Raw genomic sequence first — 22285 nt, 5'->3', positions numbered from 1 at the left:
CCTTGTCGATACGCAACAAATGTTTATTTTCCCCTTTTCCCGTCTCACAGCTATGCTGTTTCAATTTAGCCCCTGAGAAAGATCCACGTTTCGCTGATTCATTTTGTCCCCCATCAACACTTTCTCTTCATCATACATATAGATTAGTCATATCATCACTCCCTTCCATTTTCTATTTAATCCCACTCTATTAAATGGTTCGTATATATATATATATATATATATATATATATATATACATATGTGTGTGTGTATATATACATATGTGTGTGTGTATATATACATATGTGTGTGTGTATATATACATGTGTGTGTGTATATATACATGTGTGTGTGTATATATACATATGTATGTATATATATATATATATGTGTGTGTGTGTATATATATATATATATGTATATACATATATGTATATATATATATATATATAGATATACATATACATGTGCACACACGTACAGTGTAACCAGTATACACGTACGCACATGTATATTTACATACGCTTATATGTATACACACATACATCAATCACACACGTATAAAATACACGTATTTTTTCAGTTTCATTATTTTCTAGCTATACCGGTTTTTACATGTTTAAACATAACATATATTCGTTTATATACCTAGTTTTCCTGGTCTGTCTATTTATCTATTCTCTTTCTCTCTCTCTGTCTCACACACAAAACAAAAACAGTATGTTTCTAACCTATAAATTCTTAAACTATACAAGCTATTACTCTTTTTTTCCGTGACACCAGAATTCTTGTCTTTTAGAATCGCGGACATGTTCCAAAGTTCATAATATGAAATGCCAACAATTAATGAGTTAATCATAACCATGTTACTATTATATATATATATACACATACACTTTTAGGGACATGTTTATCTGTCAGACACGGTTTGGGAAAGCCCCTCTCTCTACTTCAAACACTGATCTGTATCGCTCTACTTATTTCATGTTGTTTCATCCCCTATTCGACATGGTGGCAGCTCCTTCATTCCGTTTTCTGTGTAACAAAGGGCGGGTAGGGCTGTGCAATAGTCTACCCTCCTCGCTCAGCAATCCGGTAGATAGAACAGACCGGGATTCCCTCATGTGGGTTGTGTGTGTGCAACACAAATGAAGGTGTTTATTGTCAGTGTGTAGATTATATTTGTTCATAGTTGCTGTATTTATTTTAATTTACCACTCGGGTATTTCTTTCGAAGCGATCTTGCAGGCGACAGAAGAGAAACTCAATCGCTAGCTAATCTCCTCTCCAGCTTGGAAGAAATAGCGATACTTAAGCAACATGTATTGACTACTCTTTCTCTCGTTTGTAAAAATCATTCGCGATTTGGTTTGCTTAAGATTTTGGTTTAGATGCACGTGTTGGGAATCCCTGATAGGAATGTTGATGTAATTGTCTTTAAAATAAGATGTGGTTGCTATTGCGATTTATTTAGCTCCAGGTCAGTTCTGATGGGGCAGGGATTATGATGAGGATGATACACGTTCTATTTCTAACACCTTTTTTTTTTCCACACAAGGTCTCTAGGACTACATTATCCAATATCTCACGTGTCTTCATTTTGTAACAGTAAGAATGATTTGTGAAAGATTTTACTGCTATTTCTAGCAGGTCGAATGACCACGTGCAGGGTTCCTCGTGAACTCCTTAACTGAAGTAAAGCTTGTTTGTTATCCCCACCTCTTTGTGGACATGTGATTGTGACCTTTATTCCATGTCATCTAGATTTAGAATCTAGACTAGACGAACTCGGTTGTTTGACCTCATGTCAGCTTTGATCCAGCCGACCTTTGATATAAGGCATTCCAACCGTGATCATCCCCATAATTTTTTCAGTGTTATCTCGAATTACATTAATTTATCCTTCCACTCAATGATTGAAGGGTGTGCTTTGAAGGAAAATTGACTACTATTTCTCAGTCAATCAAACGACCGTGAAAAGTCACACTAGTTGTCGGTGTCACATTTCTTTACCCTTGTACACAATGTTGGTCTACTTTTTCTCGTTCATACAGTATGTCTCATGATCGGTTGTGATTGATGTTAAAATAGAACATGGGAAAGCTGTGAAGCAGTCCTTAAGGCTCTCGGAGAAATAAATAAATTCTTTTATACTCTATACTTCTTCCCTTTAGTTTGTAAATGTAATCGTTTATATGATTGTGTATGTGTGGAGCAACGTCCCGCCTTGTGTGTGAATTTTCCGTTTGTTCCTTTGTTGTGTTTTTAAGGACTCTATGTAATTTCGGTTGCATACAAATTACAGTTTCTGTAGGGTCTCGCATACGAAGAATTGTGTTGAAACGGATGTTTCAGTCTTATCAGACCTCCTCAGTAAAACCTTTTCTACTATATTTTAAAGAGACCAGAATATGTCCGTTGTTTTCCCCAATCTTCGTTGTCTATATTGTCCAAAAATTTCGGATCAATTCAACCACCCTATTGGAGTTATATCCCTTGTTTTCGGAAATAAGGAGATTTCTTTACTAATTGCTTGGATAATCTCGGCTTACTTTATGTGTAAGATCCCAGCATATTTCAAAATGTATAAATAAGTCATTGCGTTGTCATAAAAAGCTTTTTGTGGTCGTCTTGAGAAAAATCGTCTGTCCTAGGTGACGAGAAATTACCGCCATTTCATAGCATTTACGGCGCCAAGACCACGTTCTTTTCTTTTGTCTAAATATTTTTAGTCAAATAAAAACATGCTGTTAAGAAAGTTAAAAAGAGGCAAAAACAAATCACTTGAACCAAATGTTAATTTATTTCTGTCTTTATAATTACATGAATCACTGTTAATATGTTGAGAACCGAGGTTATCCCTGATCTGGCAGTGAACGTTTTTTTTAATGTTTTTCTTCCAGACATAGTGTATCTAGAATTGCAATCTCCAATGTGTTCAGTTTTTTTGTTTTGTTTTAACAAAGCAATGTGTTATTCGTGGGAGATTTAACTACTTTATCTAACAGGTCGTGTGACGAGTATAGGCTCTTTTTTGTTGGCTCGTGCCAAAAATGTTATCTATACAACATTGCTGTTTTAACAAATAAATAAATTTTGAATTGAAAAATCAAATCCAAACTTCCTAGTTAACTAAATAACTTGTGAGGAAGTAGATAGTTTCTTTTAAATTCCAGAGCTGCCTCGATTCGAACGCAACTTTGGAACCAGCACGCCTTAGGCGTTGCTATGAAAATCATACAAGTTAGAAAACTGAAAGCAGGAAACGGAAACATTTTCTGGTTTCTTAGTAACTGTTGTGTTTCTCAGAATTTGACACAAAACTTCAAACTTCTCTAGTATCCTATTCAAAGAAATTTTAGGAAAATTTTCTCGTACTTATTCATACGCATTTTGACCTTATTGCAAAATTATGAAAGTAATGCGTGTACAATAATGAAAGCATTAGTTTCATTTTCATGATGAATATGTTATTTCAGACGCAAATAAATTTATACAGTTTTTTGTATGTCTCTTGTGATCCATTTGAATCGAAAGCGTTGTGAACTGGTATTATTAAATTTTTACACTTCATATTACTTTCATTATGTTGCTCTTGTAATTTGTAATAGAGCCCCAACATTTATTTAGGATTGATTTTCTTCGAATTTTCTTTTAAATAACCCGTCATCAAATATTTGTATCTGAAAATGTCTGTATGTGTGTGTATAAAATCACTGATAATATTATCAACGGTTATTGTTATAAAAATTAGTTGGTTCAAACACTTTATTTCAAAATTAACTAAAATACTGGAATTAAAAAAACCCAGATATTAAACTTTTCAAGTAAACCACTACACTATCACTACCTATGATTTCTATGATAATCAGAGCAACAGATTCACTGGTTGTGGAGACGTTGTAAGGTGCTGGAATCATATGGTGGTGCTGGTAGTGGAGACGTTGTAAGGTGCTGGAATCATATGGTGGTGCTGGTAGTGGAGACGTTGTAAGTTGCTGGAATCATATGGTGGTGCTGGTAGTGGAAGTACTGGTGTACTAAGATGGCTGGTATTAGAGTTGCTTGGTGTACATCAGGAATCATCTTTAAGGTTGGCTGTGAGCGAGCACGAGAAGGAACATCGGTCATAGTTCTGTTTCCCTTATGAAATCTTTGAGAGAGTTCAATGAAATTCTGATTTCTAAATTTATTCACACTATGTTATTGTTTTCTACTTCATGTAAAGTGTCTAAATGCTATTATTACAAAACACTCCTCAGTACAATGATGGAACTAAAAAAAAAAAAGCAAAGGACTAGAAATATTGAATGTCTGTGGATAAGTAACCCAAAATGAGTCAGTGCAGTTTCTGTTTATTTAAAAATTCCACAGCCACTGTTTGAGATTTTAAAAATCGGATCAGACATTGAAAAATCACCATTTAATAATGAGAACATAGATTGTTTAGAGAGTAATATCTAGTAAAGATAGTAAAATTGAATCAACATTGAACATCAGTTTGGTAATGCTTGTGGAAAGAATGCTTCAATTAATGGACTGCTGATGTGCTGAAAAGCAGAAATGTTTGGTAAAGAAATGGGTAAAAAAACGCCTCACACCAACTGATGGATAGTTTAACAGGCAGAAAAGTGAGAAAATATTGTATACAAATGTGTTCATAGTGAGGAGAGTTAAAACAAAATGGTAAAATCTAAATGCAGATGTAACAAAGCTTTGTTTTCATGCATTGCCCAAGCATACTTTCCCATTTAAGCACAAAAATGCCAAAAGTTTTGAATCTTTAAAAGATCAAGTTGTAGTTCTTTGTCCTAATATGAAGGGACTAAAATGAGAGCTTTTAGTTAGTGAAAAAGTAAAAATCTTTGTTTCAAGTGTTAAAAGTTCATTTGTTTTAATGTAAAATGCATGGGTTATTACAAAATTCTTAACAACTGATTAAGTGGAATTTGAAATTTAAGTTTAAAAATGTCTAGTTGACAACTATATATCAAATGGATGTCTTATAAAACTATTCTGCTCATACAATAACAGCCATCCCAACAATCCAACACACCTCCATCATCAGCTGCCCCATGGATATCACTATGGTTTCAATATTATGGCAAGTATAAATTTGTCATTCAAGAACATCTTGTTTCAGTCACTACATCATTATAATTCAACTATATGTCCAAGGCATCTTATAGGCTTTAACCTTTTAGCGTTTAAACAGGCCATATCCAACCCGAATATGATACCTGTTTTATGTTCTAATCAGTCAGAACCAACTTATCATGCCTACCTTTCAATGGCATTCTGAAAATATACAATCACATCATCAAAATTTCAAAGCATGATTAATCTAAAACTATGAGAATGAAAAAAAACATATTTGATGGAATAATTTGAATGCTAAAGAGTTAAAGGCTTGTTATCAGATACAATTTTGGACAAGAATTTTAATCTTTTAGCATTCAGATTACTTTGTCAAATGTAATATTTATTCACATTGTTTTGGATTAATCATGCGGATCTTTTTTAAAACGGGGGCCACATTTTTCATTAACGAAACACTTTGAAACTTGGAACACTGGTAGAATGTGTCATATAAAACATCTTTTTCTCTTAGTCTTCTTAAAAAAAAAGAAATCCATAAGTTATTCCATGTTAAAGTTGTTGTATTTCTGTAATTTCAACCAATCACTGACGTCCATTCAGCCGATATACATTAAGTGCCGACTACATAAACAAACGATTCTGAAACAATTAACCCTAACCCTAACCCTAGGGTTAGGGTTAAAGCAAATTTAAAATGAAAAAAGCAAATAAAACGAAGGTATGGAGATTAAATACGCTTTACATCGCTTAATCAGCCAAAGGAGTAAATATAAACAACTGAATACTTGTCAGTGATTGGTTGAAATTATCGAAATAAGACAATTTCTTACATGAAATAAATTCGAATACAAAAATATTTTTCTGTTCTATAACACAAAATAGATAAGTATACGAAGTTTGAAAGTCTTTCCGTACCAAAAACACTACGTAAAACATTAATGGAAAATGTGGCCCCCGTTTTAAAATAGATCCAATCATGCATTATCTCATAGCTTTGAGATTTTGATGTTTGTTTATTTTTAGAATGATATTATTAGGTAGGTGTGGCTGGTTTGAACATAAAAGAGAAAGAATTTTGGGGTTGGATATGGCCAATGCTAAAGGGTTAAGCAAACTTGATGCATAATGGATTCACTGTTACTAGCAATGTCATAGAAGCAAGTTCCATAGTGAACTTCACAAAATTGTTTTAAAACAAAATAGATTTTCTAAAACAAGCCCATTACAAATGAAATTTTTGGTAGAAGCTTTGGCAGAGAAGTTTGGAAATTAGTTGACTGTTAATGAGAAAGTTGAAGTGGGAGCTATGATGAGGGTTGGAAATATGTCAAGCTGTTTATAATGAAGACTCTAAATTAGAAGAGTAGGATGAATCAAATCCACAAGAAATGGTAGATGCCTCTCCAGCCAGTCCTCAAATGCAAGAAATCTCAGTATTTTGTTGGAGTATGCAGTGTCAACTAGTAGAATTTCAAATTCTTTGACTTATTTTTTTAACATTAATTCCAGCATTTTATCTTGTTTCAATCATTAGTCAGTGGCCATGCTGGGGCACCACTTTGAAAAATTTTTAGTCAAATGAACCAACCCTAGTTCTTTGTTTTTTTAAAACTTGGTGCTTATTCTATTGCTCTTTTGCTAAACTGCTAAATTACAGGGGACATAGACACATCAACACCAATTGTCAAGGGGTTGTGGGAGACGGACACAGACGCACATACACAAAAGCGCACGCGCGTATATACGCACACGCGCGCACGCAATGAGCTTATTTAAGTTTCCGTCTACCAAATTCACTCACAAGGCTTTGGTTGGTCTGAGGCTATAGTAGAAGACACTTGCCCAAAGTGTCATGCAGTGGGACTGACCCTGTAGCCATATGTTTAGGAAGCAAGGTTCTTACTACACAGCTACACCTAGGATTAAGAAATTTACAACTGTTTTCTATTAGTTTTATATGTGTTCATTTATAGATATAAATGTACTTTTTTGTTTCAATAAATATATTTTCTTTGCATTTGAAACGTATGAATATATTTAGTTTTAATTTATAATTAAATATACTTTCATTCTTATCAAAATGAAACTGAAACATTTAAAATTTTCAGAATGTGAAACCAAAATACTAATGCTGTCATTATCTAATAGACATTACTTTCATTATTTTGAGAAAGCAAGTGCAGCTATTTTAATCAATATATAAATACTTTTATAAACCATTCATTGGGTTGAGAGTGGTGGATGAGTCTTTGAGACATAACGAAGTAGGAGTTTTACCTTCACTAATGTGCTTTGTCCTAAGAACTGGCCTAACGAGTCTAGTGGCCAGGAGACTTGAATTTACTAAACTGGTATCTCTACATGTTTGACTTTGCTGTTATTTATTTGAGCCCTTATTTCATCTCTAGTGTTTCTGTCATGGCCCTTAGACATCGTAAAATGATTGTCACTCTTTCAAAAAAGAAAAGTCTGCAATGTTGATGTTTCTCACTCACTTTTTATGTATTTTCTCAATTTAAAAAAAAAAAAAACTTGCATATTCAAAATCTCTAATTTTCAATATAAAAAAATCTGAAAACTGTTTTTAGAAAATAAAATGGAAGCATAATCAAGAAAAAGAAAAGGAAACGGCTAGAAGGGTTGGGGTTAAAAATTCACATTTAAACAAGTGCTGCTAATTTTCAAAGGCTTTTAGTATTTGACATAGTATACAATAAAGTGGGCGTGGCTGTGTGGCAAGAAGCTTGCTTCCCAACCACATTGTTCTGGGTTCAGTCCCACTGCATAGCATCTTGGGTAATTGCTTTTACTATAGCTTTGGGCCAACCAAAGCCTTGTGAGTGGATGGATTTGGTAGACAGAAACTGAAAGAAAGTCATCATTTATGTGTGTATATATATATATATATATATATATATACACACACACACACACACACACACACACATATTTATATATGTGTGTGTCTTTGTGCATGCGTTTGTCCCCTACTACTGCTTCACAGCTGGTGTTGGTGTGTTTACATTCCTGTAACTTAATGGTTTGGCAAATGATATCCATAGAATAAGTACTAGGCTTAAAAAGAAAGGTACTGGGGTTAAATCATTTGACTAAAAGTTCTTCAAGGTTGTGCCCCAGCATGGGGGTTGGATCTTTAACCAAGATGATAGTAAAATGGAATCATTGTGGTTTTGGGTCACTGCATGTCAAAATCTTCAAAATATTTTTTTAATGTAGCTGTAATTTGGGACTGAATCTGAATTTGTTATTCATTTATTCCAGAAACATTTTGCGAACATATTACAGATGTTCAGAGTTTGATAATCTTCAGAATTTTCAGCCAATTAGAAAACAGTGCGTTCGCTGTCTCTTCCATCATCTGTCACAATAGTGAGAAGTGGGGGGGGGGGGGGGTTACAACCTTTGTGCACATGCGCAGTGTCTTTGGTTACTATGGAAACAGTTCTTTGCAAACAGTTATAGAACATGTGGTAGTTACACTCCTTGGTTACTATAGAAACAGAATTCTTTGCTTACCATGCTAACCGAACTTCATGGTGATGTGTAAAATATTCGCTTCTGATTGGCTAAAATACCCAAATTTTGCAAACTTTAAAGGCCAATAACTTTTTAATTATAAATTTATAGGAAAAATGATTTTCATTTTCATAATTAGTGTACAAAACTTAATCCATATACCAAATTTGAAAACAATTGGAACAAAATTGGAGATAGTAATTTAAACCACAAAGATCTGTAAAACGCCTTAAAATGTAACAAGTAGATACTGAATTGTAATGATAGTGGTCAGATCAGCTGTACTTCATCATTTTCAAATTCAGATCCTGCTAAGGTCAATTTTATTTTTCATCCTATAGAAATTGGCAAAATATGTCCCAACAAAGCACAAGGATTGATCTCATCAACTCTGGCCACCTCCCACCTCAATATATGGTTTATCTGGTTGGCAGAATTAGTAGAGCAAGGAATGAAATATCTTAATATCTTGCAGTATTTAGTTATGTTCTGACTACAATAAAAAACAACTGGTTCAAATGAAGTCACCTGCTGCACAATAGTATTTCTGATTGCACTATGGTGCTTGTTCTGAAATTCCTCACTGCAAAAGAGAAAGCCTTTAGGTTACAAGCATCTGTGCAAAGTGAATGTACTATGTTATTTTTTGTTAAATTATTTATTAAACTGAATTAATTGAAAAATTAATATTCTTCTCTCTCTTGATGTACATAAATAAGCAATGGAATAATGTGCATAAATAAGCAGTGAAATATTTTACAAAATAATATATATTTGAAGTTTACACTGAAGGAAAACACAACAGGAAATTGTTTAACTTGTTAACAAAAAGCAGTTAAAATCAAGTGTACATGATGAATAAAGTAAAGTTCAAGAATGTTGTTGTTGGCAGTCCGTCGCTTACGACGTCGAGGGTTCCAGTTGATCCGATCAACGGACCAGCCTGCTCGTGAAATTAACGTGCAAGTGGCTGAGCACTCCACAGACACGTGTACCCTTAACGTAGTTCTCTGGGATGTTCAGCGTGACACAGTGTGACAAGGATGACCCTTTGAATTACAGGCACAACAGAAACAAGAAGAAAGAGTGAGAGAAAGTTGTGGTGAAAGAGTACAGCAGGGTTCGCCACCATCCCCTGCCGGAACCTCGTGGAGCTTTAGGTGTTTTCGCTCAATAAACACTTACAATGCCCGGTCTGGGAATCAAAACCGCGATCCTATGACCGCGAGTCTGCTGCCCTAACCAATTCGCCATTACACCTCCACAAAGTTCAAGAATAAGTAACTAATAAAAGTACATGAATTTGGGTGTCTTCTATTACTATTAATCCTTCGGTTGATGACTATTCTGTGAGAATTTTGGTAGATGAAATTTGTATGGGAATTGTGTCTTCCCATTGATACTGCTTCAGCTGTGGTGCCATTTATGTTTCTGCAGCTTGGCAGTTTCAGTGTGCATAAACAAGTGGAATAAAGTGGCATGTAAAAAGCACCGTTCAAGCATGGTCATTGCCAGTGCTACCTGACTGACCCTTGTGCTAATGGCATGTGAAAAGCACCCGCTACAACTCTCGGAGTGGTTGGCATTAAGAAAGTCATCCAGCTGTAGAAACTTTGCCAGATCAGATTGGAGCCTGGTGCAGCCTTCTGGCTTGCCAGCCCTCTGTCAAACTGTCCAACCCATGCCAGCATGGAAAGCGGACGTTAAATGACGATGATGATGATGATGATGATGATAAGAGTTGGTGGTTGGAAGTACATTCAGCCATAGAATACTGCCAAGCGATCTTGCCCAACCATACCAGCTTGGGAAAAGCAGATGTTAAAATGATGGTATCAACTTGACAAAATAGAAATACTCTAGATATCTTCCTATATGATGGAGAAATGCAGCCCGACTATACCAGACAATAGCATCTCTTTCCTAAATATTATTTCCATTAATCAGTATAATTTATAATTTAATGAAAAAGCATGATACTTTCACTTTACACAGTAACTTCCAGTTTACAAAATCAGCTTTCACTTTTGTGGAGAACGAGTTGTGTGGGAGGAATTACTGCATACTTAAATCTATTTTATTCTGCTATTTTTATCTTCTCAGTTATATAACAGCAGGTTAGATTACACACACACACATATCTATTTATATGTATACACACACTGACACATATATACGCACACACATATATATGTATACATACACACACGTATATATGTATGTATATAAAAAAGAAATGCACCCTTATAAATCCTACCCAGACTCATGGGCCCAGTTTCCCAGTTTCAATGGCGTATATGTACCCCAGCTTGACTGGACGCCAGTCCATCGCAGCATTACTCATTTTTGCCAGCTGAGTGGACTGGAGCAACGTGAAATGAAGTGTTTTGCTCAAGAACACAACGCGTCGCTCGGTCCAAGAATCGAAACCATAATTTTACGATCATGATGCTGACACCCTAACCACTAAGCCACACTCCTCCACATATGTATGTATACACACACATATATACATGCACACACATATACGTATGTATACAAACACGCATATATGTATGCACACACACACACACATATAAATAAAAAATACACATTAAGTACAGGACATCACTAACAAGTGAAAAATACGTAAGGACAAAATACCAAAAAATGTCTAACTTCTCCTCAGTTGACGCCTGTTTATTACTCCCTATTTCAAACTTTCAATGACAAGATAAGAAGACTTCATAAGACAGCAGCATCCAGAAATTAAAAAAAAAAAAAATTTGTGGGGACTTAGGGCTTCGAATGAACAAATAACAACAGAGTGAAGTAGTTGTATGCTGTCAACTTAATGTGACAGTCCTCCGAAGGGAATAATACTCCTGTTGGTCAGACCTAGGAAGCTGCACCTCTTCTTGTCAGCCTTGACGCATTTCCTGTGTCCTTATATTTACAAGGGGGAGACAAGCACCTCCACCTTGTAAACATAAGGACACAGGAAATGTGTCAAGGCCAACAGGAAGCGGTGAAGCTTAACAGTCGTATTATTTCCTTCAGGGGACTGTCACATTAAGTTGACAGCATACAACTACTTCATTGTATCACTACTGCATAAATCTCTCTGAGAGATTTAGAAATGTATTATTTCTAAACAACAGTGTACGTACAGAGTAAACAATCAACGAAGACAAACATTAAGGGTTGTTCGGCCAAGACAAATTGTAATGGGTAACACCTGGGTGAAATTTTAAAAGGATACAGATTAAATAGAAGGGAAGAAAATAGTAGAAGAGAAAAAATGTCAGGAGGCAAGAGAAATGACATCTAGCTAGGTGGACATCTGGTCCAGAAAAGACAGAGGTGAGAGGAAATTGGCCTGTAGTCATGTGTTACCAACAGACAGAGAGAAAGGGGGATGAGAGAAAGAAACAAAGGGAGTGACGAGAAGGGTGAAGGAATGAAAGATAGTAAGGAGTAGAAGAAAGACAGGACAGCGAAGAAGGAGGGGGATCCCTCTATAATTCTCTTTATTTTCCGTTTCTCCCTCCTCCTTCTTCAGGAGGTTTTTATTCTTATTTTTGAAGGCCCTTGGGTTCGTGGATTTGTAGATAAGTCCTGTTTTCATCACAAAGCCAGCAGCATTGCCACACGTAATTAGCATCACTCTGTCTTTCTGTGCCTTAAATCCTCAGGTTCTGGCTTCATCCTTCATGATGTATGTTCTGGAAGGCATCTTCTTCCAGAACAAGCCAGTCTTGTCCATATTGAAAACCTGTACCGGCTTGTATCCCTTGTCCTCAGTGATCTGCCTGAAGGTCTTAAGGTACTTCTTAGCGGCTTCTTTGTTGGTTGATGCTGTGTCTCCATGCAGGGAAAAACACTTTATTTTAAACCGTTCCTGGAGACAGTCAAACCATCCCTCGCTGGTTTGAAAATCTTTGGGCTCCGGTGCTGTCAATGGTCTTGGTTGCAGTTCTTTGGTGCCCTCTGCTCCGTCTCCTCTGTCGAACTGTTGGTATAATTTCCACAATGTGCTCATGGATGATGTTACCACTCAAGGGGATGTTTTTTTTCTTGCAGTCAATGATCCACAATGCCAAGTCAGATTCCATCCTGACGAAGTGCTTATTTCTCACTATTGTTATCTATTTGGCATGTTCATAGAAACTTACTGTTACGGTAGTCCTGATTGCCTCCTTGTTCTTCTTTATGGTGCTTTCATTGACAAAATAACAGCGACCTACTGCAGCATAACTTTTACCTTCCTGGAACATATCCAGCAGTTGTGCCTTCTCATGGAGCATCATAACCTTTTTCTGGTGCTTAGGTTCACTGCCAGAAGCCTTAGAAAATGTAGAGCGTTTGGGCGGCAACTTACAGCTTTAATAACACGCTGTGAAAAACACAGCACTCAACAAAATACTAGAGATAGCTACTGGAGGCAGTCCCTATTACCAAAAAAATCTTCATTGCATCTAATGTGTGCATACCATGAATGGGAAATTGAGCAGAGATTAAAAATTTAGTTTGTATTGCCAGTAGATACAGTAATCTATACTGTGATAATTAATGAGAGTGAGAGGGGCGGGGACCAGCTGGTAACCTAATTTCAATGAGGCTATATTGCCTCACGACCTTAAAAATTATCCTGTTGAAATATTGTGTATGGTCAAATGTAGTGATGATGTTAAAAAAGGCATTGGTATAAAATTAACGTCCACTCTCGTGTTGTATATATATATCTTTGATCTCTCATTGCTAGCCCAAGTAATACTGGTGTGATACACAGTGTGTGTATATGTGTGTGTAAATATATATATATATATATATATATATATATATATATCAATATATAAAGCTGAAGTTATGTGTTTGTGTGAAGCCTTTTTAAAAGTTTATAGAAATCCACATTTTCCACTTTTTTGTAAAAATTTTTACATCAATGGAATTTTCTCGATGTGAACTTTCCAGTGCAGTAATTAGATTTTTAAAATTCCGTTTACTTTGTGTGATTTAAGGGAGATTTGGCTGTTGTTTCTAGCAACTTTTATATTTCTTCCCTTTTACCTGGGACAGCGTTCTTACACACGCGCTCAACAGGGAGAGAAAGTGATACATACAACGTCATAGATTAAACTTTCTTCTCAGTATTCTTTACCTATTTTTCATAACATAGATACGTAAAAACACACAACCACACATACGTAATCTGTGACAACAACATACACATTGCTCCCGTTCTCTATCTCCCCCTCTTCCTCTCTTCCTCTCTCGCTCTCGCAAACGCATACACGTGCAAGTAAACACAATCATTCACGTTCGTCAATGTGGCATAACTACAGAGTTGTACCCACCGACTTTGGAAGGTCAAAACTTTCAGAAAAATGAATTTTTTTTAATGAAATTTTCTATGCATATATTATTTATTATGTAGATTCCGAATATATAAAAATTTTCAGTGAAAGTGTTTTGGGAGGAGGGTGGGGGACAATTTTCGGTAATTCCACTTAAATTCCTCTTAACTTCCAGGAAAATGAATATTTTTTCGTGAAATTTTCTACAAATATACCTTGATGTATGTACATTTCGAGCATGTAGGAATTTTGAAGGAAACAACTGCAGGTTATTTTTGAGAAGTGTTCCCCACTCGGTGGTGTTTCGGAGCAAGTCATCCATATTTGTTTCATTTTTCTCTATTATGTGCGTAAGTGCATCCATAGATTTCTAATGAAGTAATAGGCAGTGAAGAGAAGCCGTCATAAGAAAACTTTTAACTACCTCTAGCCCTTTCTCCCTACCCCTTCCTCTCTTGTTCTCTCAAACGCATACACATGCAAGTACACAATCATTCAGTAAAATATAACTCATGTTCGTCAATATTTTGTAAATATACCACGATTTTCACTCGGGTGTTAGGGTTAGGGTTTTAGGGTCAGGGCTAGGGTTTAGGGTTATGGTTAGGATTAGTGTTATGGTTTTAGGGTCAGGCTTAGGGTTTAAGGTTAATGTTAGGGTTAGTGTTAGGATTAGGTTTAGGATTAGGGTTGGGTAATCGTGCGGGTGTTAATCTGAAAAATTACAGATATGTGAAAAGTACCGACCCTGCCATCTATTATAACTTTTGTTTTTCTGTTTAATATATACATAGATTATGCCTCCAAAGAAGAGAGCTTGCTGGGGAAAGGAAGCAACCGGTTTAAAATGACATTCCAGAAGCTACTTTGAACATAATGCAAAATGGTGCATCAACATCTGTCCAATCTGATAGAATTCTGGCAAAACTGTGTACCAACAGATCGCCAGCAATTGCTTCATCAGAAATTGCCATCCTAGCTCCTGCGAAAAGGGATTACCCTGCAATGTATAATCAGGGCAGCGCAAAAAGTTGTTTTCACAAGCATTTCTATAGCCATTTAGACGGATGAAATTTACATACGCTTAATAATTTTACGCAAAACAGCCTTCAGACTTTCCCTATTAATTTCATCGTCTTTTGAATTATGAACATATTTACATCATAAGGGTTTTTTCATTGTAAGGCTTTCTTTTTTAGTTGATTTTCACCTAGCAAGACTTATCGTAGATGGCGTAATAAGTCACACCCGGACAAGGTCAGGTTATAATGCTAGTGATAATATAAAAATATGAAAAATAAAAAAGATATTATATGGTTAATTATTCTGTATTGGGATCAAGTTATGACTAATATTATTAAGGAGACACTTAAAATAGTAAAAATGGTTTTTAAAAAGGACAATAGTTATTCAAATATAGTTTCCAATAAAACCATAAGACTGGCACTGAAGTAATTTTACATTTAGTAAAATGAAGTATTGAACCGCTAACTCCTGAATCAAATAACCACACAATTTTATTTCTAAAGCACTTGAATAGACTATATAAATAATTTAAAAACAAAAATAAAATAATAATAATAATAATGCAATAATTTAAATAAAATAAATATATGAATTAAATATTACTAAAATTATATAACAACAAATTATATATACTTCCCAATATAGGTAAATTTGAAAATAATAATAGAGGATAATTTGAAATTAAAACTATGCATAGTGTAATTACCCCCCCCCCCCCCTTGGTACTAATCACTTATAAATACCCATAGTTCCCTGCTATCTTCTTCCTCAAATCACCATTTTAGTACCAGCAAAAAAGGAAGATATGTATTTGAATTTTTCTTGTTATATATCCCATTTAAAGACAGACATTTTTATTCTGATGTTTAATCTTATATCTCACATTCTGTATTTGACATATACTTGATTTTACATGATTGATATATATGCTAATTCATATTTATAATGTATAATATATAAATTTTAATTCTTAATATTACAAAGTTTAATTTTTATTCTTAATTTTTAATTCTTAATTTTTAATCTTTAATGTTTAATTGTATTGCTTATTTTTAAAAGGGATGTAAAATTAGATATATAATATTTTGAAATAGAACCTGAAGATGTGTTGGAATGATTGCAAATCTGATGATTTCATATATGTATTTATATATGTATATATATGGGTATACAGTTGTGTATATGTATATTGTAATCTTCCAATACTGAAACACATGTAGTTCCTTCATAGTTAATAAATATAAGTATTAACTAAAGTAAGATATAATTAATGAAGTATATTATATACCCTACTGGTAATCTATACATATATAAAATTGAGAATGTATGTCTGTATGTGTGTGTGTCTGTGTGAATCCCTAAAACTCCAGAACTACACAACCAATTTCATTCAAATTTTACACATGCCTTACTTAGGGTCCCAGTTGTGTTTTAGTAAAAAAATAATGTTAACTTCTTGCATACTTCCAGCCCACAGCAACATCATATCTCCTCCACTATTTAAGTATTACCTGTCAAAAGTGAAACAAAAACACTCATGTCATTCGGACCGGAATCTTAAAAACATTGTTATTATTAAATTTATGCATTTCTAATCAATTTGGAGATATTTGCTATCGAGTTGCAGATTTTTAACAATGCATTTGGTGATTATTTGCTTTATTTCTTGGGCAAAATTTACAACTTAGAATAAAAGAATAAAATTATTATTTCATTCAAAAATTGATGAGCTTTGTTTTTAGTGATGACTTGAAATGGCAAATATTTTTTCTAACTGTATTTGCTTGAAAAAGCATACTTTTCTTTATATTAAGCAATTCATTATAATTACTTTTACGATGTGCCTAAATAAAAACCATCATTATAAATCAGCATTTCTCAACCTTTTTCGCGATTTGGCTTCCCTTGGATATTGAAAAAATTTATTTCGGCTCCCCTGTGTTGATGAAAAATTTAATCCAGCTTCCCATGTATCTGAGATAGACCGGCCAGCCCATGACAAATCTGACAAAAGGGGGGACCCACAGAACTACCAGCTCACGAACTGCATCTGAAAGTTGGCACGCCAATTATGCTGCTAAGGAATTTAGATGCTCCAATAATGTGCAGTGGTATGTGGATGATTATCAAAAAATTGTGCTCCCGAGTTCTGTAGGCAACAATCTTGAATGAACCGGCCGCTGGCTAAGACATACTTATAACTCCCATGTCCCTTATCCACTCCGATACGACCTACAAGTTTAAACAGATGCAATTTCCCATCAAACTGCTTTCCCATGACAATCAACAAGGCGCAGGGACAATCCGTGCAAGCGGTTGGTTTGAATCTGACAGATCAAGTATTCTCACATGCACAACTGTATGTTGGCTGTCTCCAGGGTCTTTCTATTTGTGCACCTGAGGAAAGACAAAGAATGTTGTCTACCAAGAGGCACTCTAATGATAACAACGGCAACTTCAACTGCTCCAATTTCAACTCCGCAATTTTTTCATCGTCCTGTCAGCCCACGTAAGTCCAGTCTTGCTTTGCTCTCCTTACTAACTCACCATGACATTCTTTTTTTTCTACCAAGATCCGTCACCCAAACACCACTTCGTATCCACTTCTTCCTCTTTTTAATGTCTTCGTTTCTCTCTTCGCGTCGCTCTCTGACCGGGTGAAACCGGGCTTAGCTGCTAGTATATATATAAATCCTCTTTCTTTTCTTTCTTTTCCTGAGCGTCCAATAACACTACTTATTCCACGTCCTCGCGTTTTTTCTTGCTTGTTCATGTTTGAATTGACTATATATATATATATATGGTGCACCAGCATGACCGCAGCCACTTGGCTGAAACACATAAATAAATAAATAAATATATATACTTTCACTACAATGAGAGGTTGGTGTTGTTGAGAGACAAATACAGCGAGAGAAGGAGAGAGAGTGTGTATGTGTGAAATATAGATAGATGTCGCTATACTAATTAGCAAACTTTAATTGAAAGCAGGAATACGAGATACAAGATACAGTGTACTTGTATCTGAAAAAAAATCAAGTGTCGTGATGCATGGCTATTCTAATCAGATGGAGCTTCAGCTGCGAAGGGGCGTCCAGTAAGCCTGCAAATACGGTATGTTATTATTAATAATTTAGCCTTAAAAAAGTGTGAAAAATATATATTGTCACGCAAAAAGCCATAAACATTCGCGGACGATATTTACAGTTCCGCAAATATGCGGTGGTTTCCACAAACAATTATTAGTTCCATGGATAAATGATGATGATGATGATACAGTCTACAATATGACCATACATTTTTTGAAACAATAGGGTGTGATTTGAGGGGGATTTTCCTGCTATTTGTAGCTAGTAGAGTGACTGTATAGAGGCTCCTTTAAGTTTTACCTCATGTCTATCTTCTAATTAGATAAGTCTTTCAACTATTTTTACAAGCAATGTCCTGGTCAGACAGTGGATAGATATGTCACTGAAAAGACATTCTTTCCTAAATCAATTTTCTAATGGCAATTGTTTAGACTGGACAGTTTGCTTTCATTTACCTACCAGTTTACTTTGACATCCCATGTGCTCTTTGTTTTAATTTAGTAATGCTCAATAGATTCAACTAACGACGCCTTTAGTGTGATTTAGTCTTACATAGCATAGTTGGTTGCTGGTACACCGTGTACTTTTTACTTCTACTCTTTCTTTTGGTTGGTTATATATTTCAGATAGTTTCTCTGCGATAAAGCTCTCTTGTTTCTTTTGTAGCAATTATAAAATTTTCTTTTTCTGCTTTTAGACCAAAGTTTACTGTACAATGTCTTTTTTTCTTCTTCAATATAATTATTATTATTGTGGAGGCACAATGGCCCAGTGGTTAGGGCAGCGGATTCACGGTCATAGGATCGCAGTTTCGATTCCCAGACCAGGCGTTGTGAGTGTTTATTGAGCAAAAACACCTAAAGCTCCATGAGGCTCCGGCAGGGGATGGTGGCGAACCCTGCTGTACTCTTCCACCACAACTTTCTCTCACTGTTACTTCTTGTTTCTGTTGTGCCTGTAGTTCAAAGGGTCAGCCTTGTCACACTGTGTCACGCTGAATATCCCCAAGAACTATGTTAAGGGTACACGTGTCTGTGGAGTGCTCTTGCACGTTAATTTCACGAGCAGGCTGTTCCGTTGATCGGATCAACTGGAACCCTCGACGTCGTAAGCGACGGAGTGCCAACAACAACAACAACAACTATTATTATTATTATTATTATTATTATTATTAGTTTTCTTCAAGGATATTAGTATCTAGTACATGCAGCTCTCCTGTGGGAAGCTGTAGGCATTGAGGTGGTGGAGGAATCGGACAGCTTTGTCTAGTCCAACAAATGCAAAATAGAAGTTTCATTTTAGCTAAGCATTCTTGCTCTAAAAACAGTACTGTTATTTCTATCTTGAGGTACACAAGAGAAATCTGTCCTACCCCAACCCATCCAATCAAGCTCTAGTTTCATCTAGCATAAGTTTAACTGAACATAGATTTCATCAAGCCTCTTCAATCACCTTCATGCCTTGATCTCTGTGTCTGCTTATCATAAATGCGTTGTGTATTTTTAGAGTTGATAATAGTGCATTTATGCTAGTTATCAGGGCTAACAGATTCCTGCACATTCTGGTTAATTGTGTGATTAAAACTAGTGTAAAATCATTTCATCTTGGCAGTTTTTTCACCATTGCATCGATTTTTGCTGATTTTTTTTTTTTTTTACCATTGCACCTATCTTTGGTGATTTTTCTTTTACAATCTTTTTTTTTAATTGGCTGCTTTTATTACCATTATTTTGAAGTACACTACCTTTGTTTCAATTAATTTTGAAAATTATGAAAAATCTAGTAAAATAACTAGCAAATTTAAGTTAGTGTTTAGTAACTGTACACAAACATTATCACTTGTTTACGCCTATTATGTGATATCAAGGCAAGGAGACCTGTAATGCATATACACACGAATGTGTGTACACACACACACACACACACACATAGAATTAGATTTTTTCGGTTTCCGTTTACCAGATCCACTCAAAAGTCTTTGGTAAGACACTTGCTCAAAATGTCATGCAGTGGGACTGAACCCAGACCTATGTGGTTGAAAAACTAACTTTTTACCACACAGCCATGCCTGCATATGTGTGTGTGTGTGTGCTTGAGCGTGATATTATAAATGTCTCTTCTGTCTCTTATAAATGTCTCCTATGTCTCTTATAAATGAAGCACCTGACAGGTTCCCTTGCAAAGACATGGAATAAAGTACTTTACTTATAAAGCTGAGGTTCACATAAGGAAGGGCATCCAGCTTTAGAATACGATCTCAAGATAGCCAATTCAGGCTTGCATGAAAGATATAAAAAGAATGTTAATGATGAATGTCTATAATGTGTGATATATGAAGAAAGAGAAGAAAAAATTATGGGGTCTGCTTTGCATGCAGCCCATTTATTAACTCTGAATTAAACTGATATAACAAAGGGAATACTGAAACTCAAGGAGACAAACTTTCTGGGGCCAGGTGCATGATAGAATATACCCAATCTGTGCTGAACTGAGAACATTCTAAGCAATGTGAGTGACTTGGTGCAAAGTTCAGTTACTTAGGCGGTACAATTAATACTGTGGAGGCGCAATGGCCCAGTGGTTAGGGCAGCAGACTTGTGGTCATAGGATCGCGGTTTCGATTCCCAGACCAGGCGTTGTGAGTGTTTATTGAGCGAAAACACCTAAAAGCTCCACGAGGCTCCGGCAGGGGATGGTGGCGAACCGTGCTGTACTCTTTCACCGCAACTTTCTCTCACCCTTTCTTCCTGTTTCTGTTGTACCTGTAATTCAAAGGGTCAGCCTTGTCACACTGTGTCACGCTGAATATCCCCGAGAACTACGTTAAGGATACACGTGTCTGTGGAGTGCTCAGCCACTTGCACGTTAATTTCACGAGCAGGCTGTTCTGTTAATCGGATCAACTGGAACCCTCGACGGAGTGCCAACAACAACAATTAATACTAGTTATTGGTCAACTGAAAAGATAGCATCTCAGATGCATGTAGGTAGTAGTAGTAAAATCTCTAGCTGGTGAGCGGAGGAGGAGGCTGTCCTCTCAACCAATGCGCTGCTGTGGGTGCCACTGGATGACACTCTGGTGATGATGTTATTCCACACTTTCCAATCTATGGCACTGGCCTTAGAATACTTGAGGTCAAGGTGCTGCAACTTCAGATCTTCCTCAGTTTGTTTTGCTGATGTTTTCTTTGGTGCACTGTGCTAGATTCTCAAGTACATGGGTCACTGCTGCCACAAAAGTTGGTGTGGTTGTCTTCTGGTGCTCATCTTGCAGATGTGGCCAAACCACTGTGGCCTGCACTGCTGGACTTGATCTTCAACAGTTGGCTGCTGCTGCTGCTGCTGCTGGCATTGTTCTCAGATGTTATTTGTGATTTGGTTGCATAGAGAGACACCAAGGATTTTGGATCTGATGAAAACACTGCAAGAAATCAAACATGAAATGAAATATATGAACATTTTGTACATCTCTACCAGTGCAGCAGTGACCCCAGCCAATCTGTGCCAACATGTAAAATATGTAAACTGAAGATGTGTGTGTGTGTGTGTGTGTGCTTGTGAGTGCATATGTAGGTGTGCACAGTGAGACTAAACCTTAGATCACATAGTTGAGAAGCAAGCTTCTTGAGTACTCAGCAATGCTTGTTGTATATATATATATATATATATATATATATATATATATACGTGTGTGTGTGCACGCATGTGTGTACGTGCATGTGTTTTCTGACAGATGTTGCGAGTGGCAGATAGTATCAGCAATTTGAAAAACCAATCGAAGCCATTTCTCTGTTTTCATCAAATGATTGATTGCCACTATCACGCACACACACACACACACACACAAACACATTTACACAGATGTGTGTGTCTGTTTGTATAAACACAGGCATAAATGTGTAGTTAAGAAGTTCTCTTTGAAACGATGTCCTTTAGGGATCATTTCCACAGCGTAGTACTGTCTGTTAGCTTAGTACTCTGGATGCAAGCTGATGAATGCATTGCCAGTGAACTGGTAGAGGAAAACTACTGATCTCATTATAGTACATGTGCGTGTTGGTACTCAAGTACTATTTTCTCCACCCTGTTTTGCACTTATGTGCTTGTGTGTGTGTGTGTGTGTGTGTGTGTGTGTGTGTGTGTGTGTGTGTGTGTGTGTGTGTGTATCTGGATATTGAGCTGTTTGTTGTCCAAAGCTCTTGGGGATAACTATTA

The 22285-nt window shown here is 36.0% G+C and overlaps 1 protein-coding gene across 3 annotated transcripts in view; it reads left to right on the top strand.

Moving 5' to 3' along the window:
• LOC106883419 (tyrosine-protein phosphatase non-receptor type 2) overlaps nucleotides 1–22285 on the top strand; it is a 93040-nt gene that overhangs the window by 15281 nt on the left and 55474 nt on the right. The window lies entirely within an intron of this gene.

The sequence above is a fragment of the Octopus bimaculoides genome, chromosome 20 (assembly GCF_046866305.1).
Source record: "Octopus bimaculoides isolate indiv1 chromosome 20, ASM4686630v1, whole genome shotgun sequence".
Taxonomy (NCBI): domain Eukaryota; kingdom Metazoa; phylum Mollusca; class Cephalopoda; order Octopoda; family Octopodidae; genus Octopus; species Octopus bimaculoides.
The sequence above is the reverse complement of the archived record's forward strand: the minus strand, read 5'-3'. Positions and strand labels throughout refer to the sequence as shown.